This window comes from Tasmannia lanceolata, unplaced genomic scaffold, assembly GCF_043159265.1.
Source record: "Tasmannia lanceolata isolate RefF3 unplaced genomic scaffold, GAP_Taslan_0.1 ptg000015l, whole genome shotgun sequence".
NCBI lineage: Eukaryota > Viridiplantae > Streptophyta > Magnoliopsida > Canellales > Winteraceae > Tasmannia > Tasmannia lanceolata.
The window spans coordinates 49,963,489-49,973,288 of NW_027518692.1; the positions used below are offsets into that span (position 1 = coordinate 49,963,489).

Genomic DNA, 9,800 nt, shown 5'->3' on the forward strand with positions numbered 1-9,800 from the left:
TTTCCATTCTTATCATATCCATGACACTTGTACATGTCTTTACGTGTTTACCACATCTTTCCATTTTCACATGGTTTTGCATTCACGCAGCTTCAGACACGGTTCGGTTTCCCATGCCATGTGTCACAAGGACGAGGTTGGTATTAAAAATAGGAGATTGCAAATGCATTCGTCTCGTCGTGCCTTTAAAAGTATGTTAGCAGAAGACATTTGATAGACATTCCTCTCAAAGCAGGTTGGTTGGCCCAATCATTTAGGGGGTTAGCTGCCGTGACATGTTAGCCGCCCAGTCCCAGCAAGCTGTGAGTCGAAACCTTGGTAGCTTGCTGAAGGGTAGTATGAGGACCTTGCATGTGCATCCGAGGCACAGCGAGAAATCCACTTGCAGCTTGTAGGTGTACTCTAAAGGAAGCATTGGGTGCGGACTGCGAGTTATCCCAAGGGATGCTCCAGTTTCTTTGGTCGAGGATGAAGGCTAAAGATAATCCAAGTTTAGTTGAGTTCCTACTTGCATTGTGCTTACGGACCGGTACTAAGGTTATCTCACAACTATGCCTCAGCACCGTGACACGTCTCGTGGTTAGGGCAATCTCTAGGCCTTCCATGGATTCGTGTTGGGGTGGCTTCGGCCGCCCTCTTGAGACTTACATTTTGTGAATTAGTCCACGGGGAATGTTTGGTCCTTGGATGACCAAGCCTTTGGGTTTGGTGGTTTGGGATGTGGCGGATGATACCTCATTTCTTGGTAGGCTTTAGCTATCTGAATGGTCCCTTGATGCGGTGGTGTGAGCGCTTAAGTCTTTGGGCTTGGCGGAGCGTGGCTAGACCTAACCTCGCCTCTACATGGTTGGTTTGCCTTGCAGGACTTCGATCCCTGCGGATTGGTTTATAACATAGGTCTGTGTACTTGTTGGGTTATAAGACTTGGCAGATATGTGCGTGTCATTGACATGCCTCACACTGGATATGGACTTGCACTTGGCTACAAGGCCTTATTTTTGGTGGACTCGTGATGCAGGATGATCACAAGAGTGGGTTCAAAGATGTGCATGACAAGAGCAAGCTTAGTAGCATGATGAAAGGCTTGCTGGCCGTGAAAATATTCAAAGCATCAAGAAGTGTTGGGTGTGTAGGTCCTTCAGGGCCTTGCACTGGAGAAGGCTGGCCTTAGCATATGTGTGTGTTTGGGCACCGCATGGGTTTTTCTGTGTGAAAAAGAAAAGGCCTCAGGTGCATGCCATGCTTATTGTTAACACTCCCCCTCAAGCTGGAGGGTGGAGATTCGTAACACTCAGCTTGCCACTAAAAGTTTGAAACTGATCATGTCCAAGTGCTTTAGTAAAGGTATTAGCAAGTTGTAATCTTGTAGAAACATGATTAGTAGCAATATGTCTAGACTGGACTTTTCTTGGTCAAATGGCAATCCAATTTGATATGCTTTGTTTGCTCTTGGAACACCGAATTATCTACGATGTGAAGAGCGGCTTGACTATCACAATGTCTAGTGGCATTTGATCACAGAATCCCTTTACAGCAGCATAAAATGACTATAATTTGTTTTTCAATTGGAGATGCCAAGGTCACAAGGAACATATTTAAGTCAAATAAATTCATATGAAGTAGTATCCGTAGATCGATACTCTGACCCGACAGATGATCTGGCAACGGTGGATTGATTTTTAGACTTCCAAGATATTGGACAGGAACAGAGAAAAGTGATATAGCCAGCGGTGGGCTTCCTTGTTATGGGGCAGCTAGCCTAATTAGAATCACAATAAGCAGACAACTAAAAATTATTCTTAATAGAAAGGAAGATCCCATGACCCAGCGTTCCTTTGAGATACCGTAAAGTCCTGTAAGCTGAGGTTTATGAGGATTCTATATAAATTGACTTAGTTGATGTACATAATAAGTGATATCCAGGCGTGTAGGTATAGGGTAAGTAAGCCACCCAACTAATCTCCTCTGGTATGAGCTCAGATCACTTAAAATACCACCGAGATTATTCCATAGCCGCTTTTGTTGTTCCATTGGAAACTCAATAGGACAGCAAGCAAGGTCAGTTTCATTTAGAATATTAAGGACATATTTTTGCTAACTAAGAAAAAATATCCTCGACAATGTGACCCTTGGATTAGATCACTTGGTGGACCCAACTAAGCAGTCTTTCAAAATATGCCAGTGGACGGTCGAACCAAAAAGTGTGTTCGCTATGCTTTCCTGCTGATGTAATGCCACTGTTGGGATGGTTAGGATTGATCGGATCAAACCAATCTTTCCCCTATTAGCAATTGAAGGTGGGCTCACCAACATACTGTAGAGATCAAACCAATTTTCCTTGCATGTTAAACCAATAGGAGCCATAACATAGCAGGAATCACATGCAAAGGAACATTCTTGTATACAAATGAAAGAAAGAAGATGAGACAAATACTTCTGGCCTATTTATCTGTTCTGTTATGGGTTGTTTCCCCCTTTATGGCTGAGGTTAGGCGGCTTGTTCTCCCCTGTTTTCCCTTTCTGGGAAGTGATATTTACGCCCCTTTTATCACCAGGTCACCCATTTGCCAGTGTATCAATGGCAAAAAGGGGGCTAGTGTACTTTTTGTCTGAAAAATCCAGTGGTTTTGATTACAAAGTACACTGGCAAATGGGTGTCCCTGGTGATAAAAGGGGCGTAAATATCATTTCCCTTTCCCATAATTTCAATATAGATCACTGTTCAACCCGGGGCCTTATAATTCCGGGTTAAAAAAAAAGATGACAAATATAGTGGGAATCTACATGCTAGGCACTATGTTCCAAACATGTATTTGACGAGCAGCTAGAGATTCCTAATGAAGAGTACGTAACGTTTTCAGTGTCAGCAATCCAACAAACTCTACCTATGTCAGAAAATCAGAGCACACATCCGCATTCCTCTTAAATAGAATACAGAACGCATCCATCCATTTTATTGTACACGGCCTACTTTCATTTCTGAGTATCAGAGTAGAGAAAGATGATGATGAGTGTTGAGAACATTAGGAAGGCTCAGCGGTCTGATGGGCCGGCATCGGTGCTTGCGATTGGCACGGCTAACCCTACAAATTTCATGGAACAGGCTTACTTATCCTGATTTCTACTTTAGAGTCACAGGGTTGGAACACATGACTACTCTCAAGGAGAAGTTCCAGCGAATATGTGAGCCAAGATAACACGTTTAAATTGCTACCTTACCATTCGACTACTACTTCCCCTTTTCATGTCACTCGAACAAAATATTTTTAATTATTATAGGAAAATGATATCATGAACAGCCCCTTGGAGATGCTAAAAATGTGACTACACAAGGGAAAGAGAGTTCACACATTTAGCCCAGGAACTTTCTCTCCCTTCCGATGTGGGATCTTACACCATTGTGCTAAAAAAATTACAAAAAATTACTTTTGTAATTTTTTGGGTTGGCTTATGTCACTTGTCATGTTGCGGAGGCAACCCATTTGTTCCAACCACTTGCTCGGTCTTGCTCTCGGTCGGTCTCCGTGGCATTACTCATTATTTTATATTATATGTTGTATATAAAAAAACTGCTCGAGTTAAGCCTGTGTAAAAAATATGAAGAGTTTTGGTACACTATAATACTTGTATAACTATACTATCAGAGTGGTATAGAATAGTTATAGTGGTCGTAGATAAGTGGTTCTCGCTGCTAACCGCATTGCTCGGACATTCGAGGAGGGTGTACCCCATCTCACGCTAGGGATGTAGTGGTAAATCTGCCCACATCTCCTGTCTAAGCTCGTATCTCTTTAGCATCTTTCATGCGGTGCGCGCCCCGTACTTGCTCTGTTGCAGATCTTGACATTGGTTGATTAAAGACATCTTTTAAGAAGCCTGGTCCACAACTTGACTTGCTCGTGGGTCCGATGAGTCTTTGTACTCACTTAGTGTTGCCTTAAAATGGTATAAAAGCCCTTTTGAGACCTGCTTTGTCAACAGGATCTTCAAGTGGGGACCACCGTCTCACAACTGGTAGCTATGAGTCTCTCTTCCTTCACCAGCAAGAAAACGGAATGCTACTGCGCAACGGCTTTCGCGCTAGCGCGCTCAATCGTTGCTTGGTGGCGTTTTCTTGGCAATGTCAGAGTCCCATCCAATTAAACAAGGTTTGTGTCTGCATTCCACATGAGATAACAGATTCGCATCATCTGCCTATATAAGTCCCACTCGTTTAGAGTCGGATCCAAAGGATTGAGTCACTTGACAAGCCCAGCTCCATTAAGATGATAATCAAATTAAAGTGATGGGGTGGAAAGTATGGGAGAGAAGTAACCAAACATTTGCACATAATCAGATACTTGTATTTTCGCTCATTATTTTCTTTTCTTTTGGTTTTTGTTTCCCCACTATTCCTTTGAAGTCATCGATTGGACAACTAAATTCTCTAATCACCATATATGGGTCTTCAGTTATGTGGTCCATGCAATCAATGGTCCCTAGCTATCACAGCACACGTGGTATGCATAGGTGGATCACCAAGAATTGATGCATGTGTGGGGGGCCTGGGGGCTATAGTCCACCAATAGGTCCATATAAAATAGGGACTTCTTAATTTATAAGTCCCATTTTTATGAGGAGAGAAATTGTTCTGTCCTTTGGCTTTGGAACTTCTGACATGTGGACTTGTTGTGAGTTTTTGTTGGATTGTAATACTTACCGTATAGTAAGTGATAATAATCTTTCTCAGTGGAAGGACCGGATTATGCTTTCCTAGAGTGTAAGGACTTAGATCTTCCACTCTGATTGAAAAAAGCACCTACTCCTACAAAGGAGACCATGGAAGATCCGAAAAAGCTCCTTAAGTAATGGGATTGTCTATATGCTTTAAAATTGTAGTTCGTCATCGATTTGTTTTATGGGTAGTTTTGGGATTGTTTATATGCTTTAAAATTTGAGATTGTTTGAATTTATTTGTTCCAACATTCATCTTGAAATGAGTTAGTGCATGAAAATCCATCTTGCATCCTCTGCATGATAGAGATGGAATGGATGGCAAGTCACGCTTTCCTATATATGGTTTTCTATACAGTCATGAGATTTTTTTTCATGGGTTGATGCAGGCAAAAGAACGGAGATTAGGAAGAGGCACATACTCTCAAGTGAAGAGATAATACAAAGAAATCCAAGCTTATGCTCCTCCACTGAGCCTTCTTTGGACATACGCCAAGAGCTACTAGTGGAAGAGGTACCCAAACTGGGCATGGAAGCTGCAAGAAAGGCCATCAAGGAATGGAATCAGCCCATGTCTAAGATCACCCACTTAGTGTTTTGCACCACCAGTGGGATTGACATGCCAGGAACCGACTACAAACTAGTGAAGATGCTAGGTATAAGTCCCTCCATCAATTCAGTAATGATGTACCAACAGGGATGCTTCGCTGGCGGGACCATGCTTCGCCTAGCCAAGGACCTTGCCGAGAACAACAAAGGCGCTCGAGTGCTCGCTGTTTGCGCTGAAATCACAGCAATATTCTTCCGTGGGCCGAGTGAGTTACACCTTGAGAACCTCATTTCTAGTGCATTGTTTGGCGATGGTGCAGGAGCCGTGATAGTGGGGGCTGATCCCATCGAGAGTGTGAAGAGGCCATTGTTTCAATTGGTTTGGGAAGGGCAAACAATTGCGCCGAACAGCGAAGGTGCTGTCGCCGGAAAACTCCTCGAGGTGGGTCTCACATTCGAATTGCGAAAGGATCTCCCCTTCATTATCTCTAACAACATCGAAAATTGTTTGATCTAGGCATTGGGGCCGTTGAGCATCTCTGATTGGAATTCTGTGTTTTGGGTGGCCCCCCCAGGTGGGCCAGCAATCCTCAATCAGATGGAATCCAAGCTCAACCTACATCGCGACAGACTACATTGTACTCGAAAAGTACTAAGTGAATATGGAAACATGTCGAGTGCGTGTGTGATATTTTTCTTGGATGAGATGAGGAAGAAGTCTAGTGAGGAGGGATCAAAGACGACTGGAGAAGGATTCGAATGGGGCGTCCTCTTCGGCTTCGGCCCGGGGCTCACCATTGAGACTGTTCTTCTACACAGTATGCCCGTCTAGGTTGTTCCTAGGGTAATAATGCATGCAGTCCAATGAAAAGCCGATGCGTCAGTGGATGCGCGGAATCACTCCCTTCTCCCCTCATTCCATCCCTTTGTTTTCTTTCATGTGAGCTTGTGTGCAGTTTGGTGTATCTTTCACTTAGTCCCTTTAGGGCTCCCTGCTATTTGAGGTGTAGAAGGGAAGTATTGTAACAGTTGGTGCTGTACTTTGGGTGGAAGCTCTACCAATGAAATAAAGTGTGAGTTCAGTTCGTTTGTTGGCCTTGTTTGACCATTGCCATAGCAGATGTTGTTTTCTTCTTAAAGTGAAATCAAAATAAATGTATCACGTGTAGATGGCATATCTCCAATTACATAGATTGTATTTAAGAATCGTACGAGTGGTTCTGGACAAGTTGGAATTACTTATAAAAATTCTAACATTAGGTCCTCAATTACTCAATCTGTATCTAACTCATCCTTTTCTGTAATCGATGAAGAATTCTAGGGTTCCTCTGCGTCCCCAATACCCTAGAACTCTGCCTCCCAACCATAACAATTCCCCAATACTATGCCTCCTTCGTGCGTGTCACCCTCTTTCATGCCCTTATGATCATACTCCTCTAAGAACAAAACCCTAAGATATGGATCATACCTAAAAAGCCCTAATTCCCATATTCGAATCATAAGAGCACGAAAACAACCGCACTGCGATCTTGTCGGACATTATCACATTTATAAACTATTATAAAGCTTTCTTCCATCAAAGCGGGGATAGCTCAGTTGGGAGAGCGTCAGACTGAAGATCTGAAGGTCGCGTGTTCGATCCACGCTCACCGCATTCCTTTTCCTTCTTTCTTTTTTTGTATTTTTATACTTGGAGTTGGGACAGCCCTTTGTGAAAATACAAAAAAAATTCTTGTATAAAGACCGAAGTACTTGCCTCGCTCAATGGTTTTGATAGGATGGGTCCCACCAACCCAACTCAAACCCATGCATCAGGTGAGCCCCATCATTTTACCTCATGCTTTGTCAGCTTTGATGGAGTAGGTCCCTTTGTGAAAATACAAAAAATTTCTTGTATAAAGACCGAAGTACTCGCCACGCTCAATTGTTTTGATAGGATGGGTCCCACCAACTCAACTCAAACCCATGCATTGGGTGAGCCCTGATAGGGTCCGGACTCAGCACTGAGGGAATCCGGACTCAGCAATCCGGACTCAGCACTGAGGGGTCCGAACTCAGCATCCAATTAGCTTTTGGCACGTGGCCCTCACAAGGACCGTTGGAAGGCCAACACCTGTCTCCACTAGGTGTGACACCTGGACCAATCAGGGACCTCCACCTGCCCTCCTTAGGTATGAAACCTGGTCCATACAGAGGCCACCACCTGGCTCAGAACTACCACCTGTCCTAGACAGGTGGCTCAGAATCACTATAAATAGCCTTCACTTGTGCTAAGGTGAGGGTCCTGGAAAAATCTGAGAACCAAAACTCTAAGCTTTTTGCTCTGACATTGCTCTACACTCCTGCTCATACTGACTTGAGTGTCGAAGCGCCCGTCCGGAGTATCACTCCGGGTTGGTCCTCTGACCCTTTTCTTTCTTGTCTGTACTCCTGTGCAGCGCAGGACTCAACCAGCACCTCAGTCGTGGCTCGTTAGCTCGGACCACCCAGCCCTACCATAACCTGTTACCGATTTTAGGCCTAACAGATTTGGCGCCATCCGTGGGGCCACGCAACAAAAAGCTGTTCGAAATCTCACCCAGATAAAAATGGTAGGACAGACCGGCAAGCGAGCACCTCCGACTTCTCGGGCTACCCGGGCTACGGCCCCCCGTGAAGGACGAAGTGAGCGTCTGACCTCACAGGTGGAGGTCGGGGCGGCCGTGGAGCGAACTTCGCCCCACTCGGACCGCTCAGACCCTACCCCAACCCCAAGGGAGATGCGGGCCCTTTTTCAGGAAATGACCGCTGTAGTTGCGCAGTTCAGGAATGCGGCTCCCGCACTCCAGCAACACCCCGTCGAGGTTTCTCGACCCGTTCAGAGGGGAGAAAGCTCCCGCAGAGAACGCACGTCTCCACCCCGCGACCAAACTCGTCACTCCACTCGAAGAGACCACCACTCGCGGGACAGGAATGTGCGCCCTGAGCCTCGTCGACAGCATCACCGGTCACGATCTCCCTCCGTGCAGAAACGGGGCAGTAAGAGAGACCCCATGCACGGAGAGGGATCGCGGCACCGGCGAAGGAGTCCCCTCAGCCAGTCCGGATCCGCAAGGAGCCCATCAGCCGTAAGGAGTAGACCTGCCCGTCTGGCCGAGCAGAGGGATGATCCGATGTTACTGAGAATCCAGAAGATCGATAACAGAATCGAGGAGCTGGCTAGAGATCATGGCCGCCCTGCTTCAAGGATCTTCAGTAGCAATCCCCCTTTCACAGACAGGGTACTCGGTGCGGCAGTCCCCTTGGGCTTCAAGATGCCGCAGATCCCGCAGTATGATGGGACCACCGATCCCGTGGATCATCTGCAGACCTTCAGGACCACGATGCTTCTCCACGGGGCGTCGGACGGGTTCCTTTGCAGGGCACTCCCCACCACATTAACTGGAGCCGCGAGAGACTGGTACTCACTGCTGAAGCCCAAGTCCGTTGACAATTTCGACGACTTCGGGGACGACCTGGCCCGGCATTTCATGAGCAGCAGAAGGCCTCGAAAGACGACGGCTTCACTGATGGCCCTGAGGCAGGAAGACGGTGAGGCCTTAAAAGCGTTCGTTGGCCGGTTCAACAGGGAGGCCCTTCAGGTACCCAACCTGGATCCCTCCGCGGCAACGAATGCTCTTCTGGCCGGAGCCCGGTCCACCGACTTCCGAAGAGCAGTCGCCCGGCGAAATCCGCAGTCCTTGGCAGATCTGATGACCGGGGCGGAGGAGTACATCTCCGTCGAGGAGACTCTCGCTGCCCTGGATTCCGTCAGCAAGAGAAGACCAGAGGAGAAGAACCCCGCCAAGCAGCGTAGGGATGACAGACCCCAGAGGAAGGAGAGCAGCCCGTCCCGGAAGGAAAGGAGCTCCCCCCGGCCTCGAAAGGAGAGGAGCCCCCCGACGAGGGAGCGCTACACGCCCCTCACCGCATCTAGGGCTCAAATTTTGGCAGCCATCCGGAAAGAAGACTTCATCCGGTGGCCGAAGAAGCAGACGCCGGAGGCAGGCACCCAAGACATGTCCAGGTATTGCCGGTTCCATAAGAGCCACGGCCACGACACCAACGCCTGCATTCATCTCAAGGAGGAGATCGAGCAGCTGATAAGCAGAGGGTACCTCGGGAGGTACTTAAAAAATAACGACAATAGAAGGGAGCGCCAGGACAACCCGAGACCCAGAGACAGAAGTCCTTGAGACGCCCAACCCCTGGGCGACCGCATCCAGGCTCCTGCCCCGGCCGTTCTCCCTCCTCAGGTACCTCAACCTCAACTCCAACCTCATGGTGTTATTGGTACCATTTCAGGAGGGCCGACCGCGGGAGGGACCTCTTCATCGGCCCGCAGGACCTATGCCCGGCAGGTCAACGCCGTCCACGCCTGCAGCAAGAGGGCCGAGCCAGAAAATGAGATATCCTTTTCGGAGGCAGATCTTGACGGTCTGATCCTCCCGCACGATGATGCCCTGGTCGTCACAATGCTAGTGGCGAACTGGGAAATGAAGAAGATCCTGGTCGACAAC

General features: G+C 47.2%; 1 non-coding gene and 1 pseudogene across 1 annotated transcript; both read left to right on the forward strand.

The window, feature by feature from the left end:
- Positions 1–3,001: 3,001 nt before the first annotated feature.
- On the forward strand, positions 3,002–6,355 carry LOC143846149 (chalcone synthase-like; annotated as a pseudogene).
- A 488-nt stretch (positions 6,356–6,843) lies between these two features.
- Positions 6,844–6,916, forward strand: TRNAF-GAA (transfer RNA phenylalanine (anticodon GAA)). The gene has a single exon. It is a non-coding gene; the product is annotated as a tRNA-Phe (tRNA).
- The last annotated feature ends 2,884 nt before the right edge of the window (positions 6,917–9,800 follow it).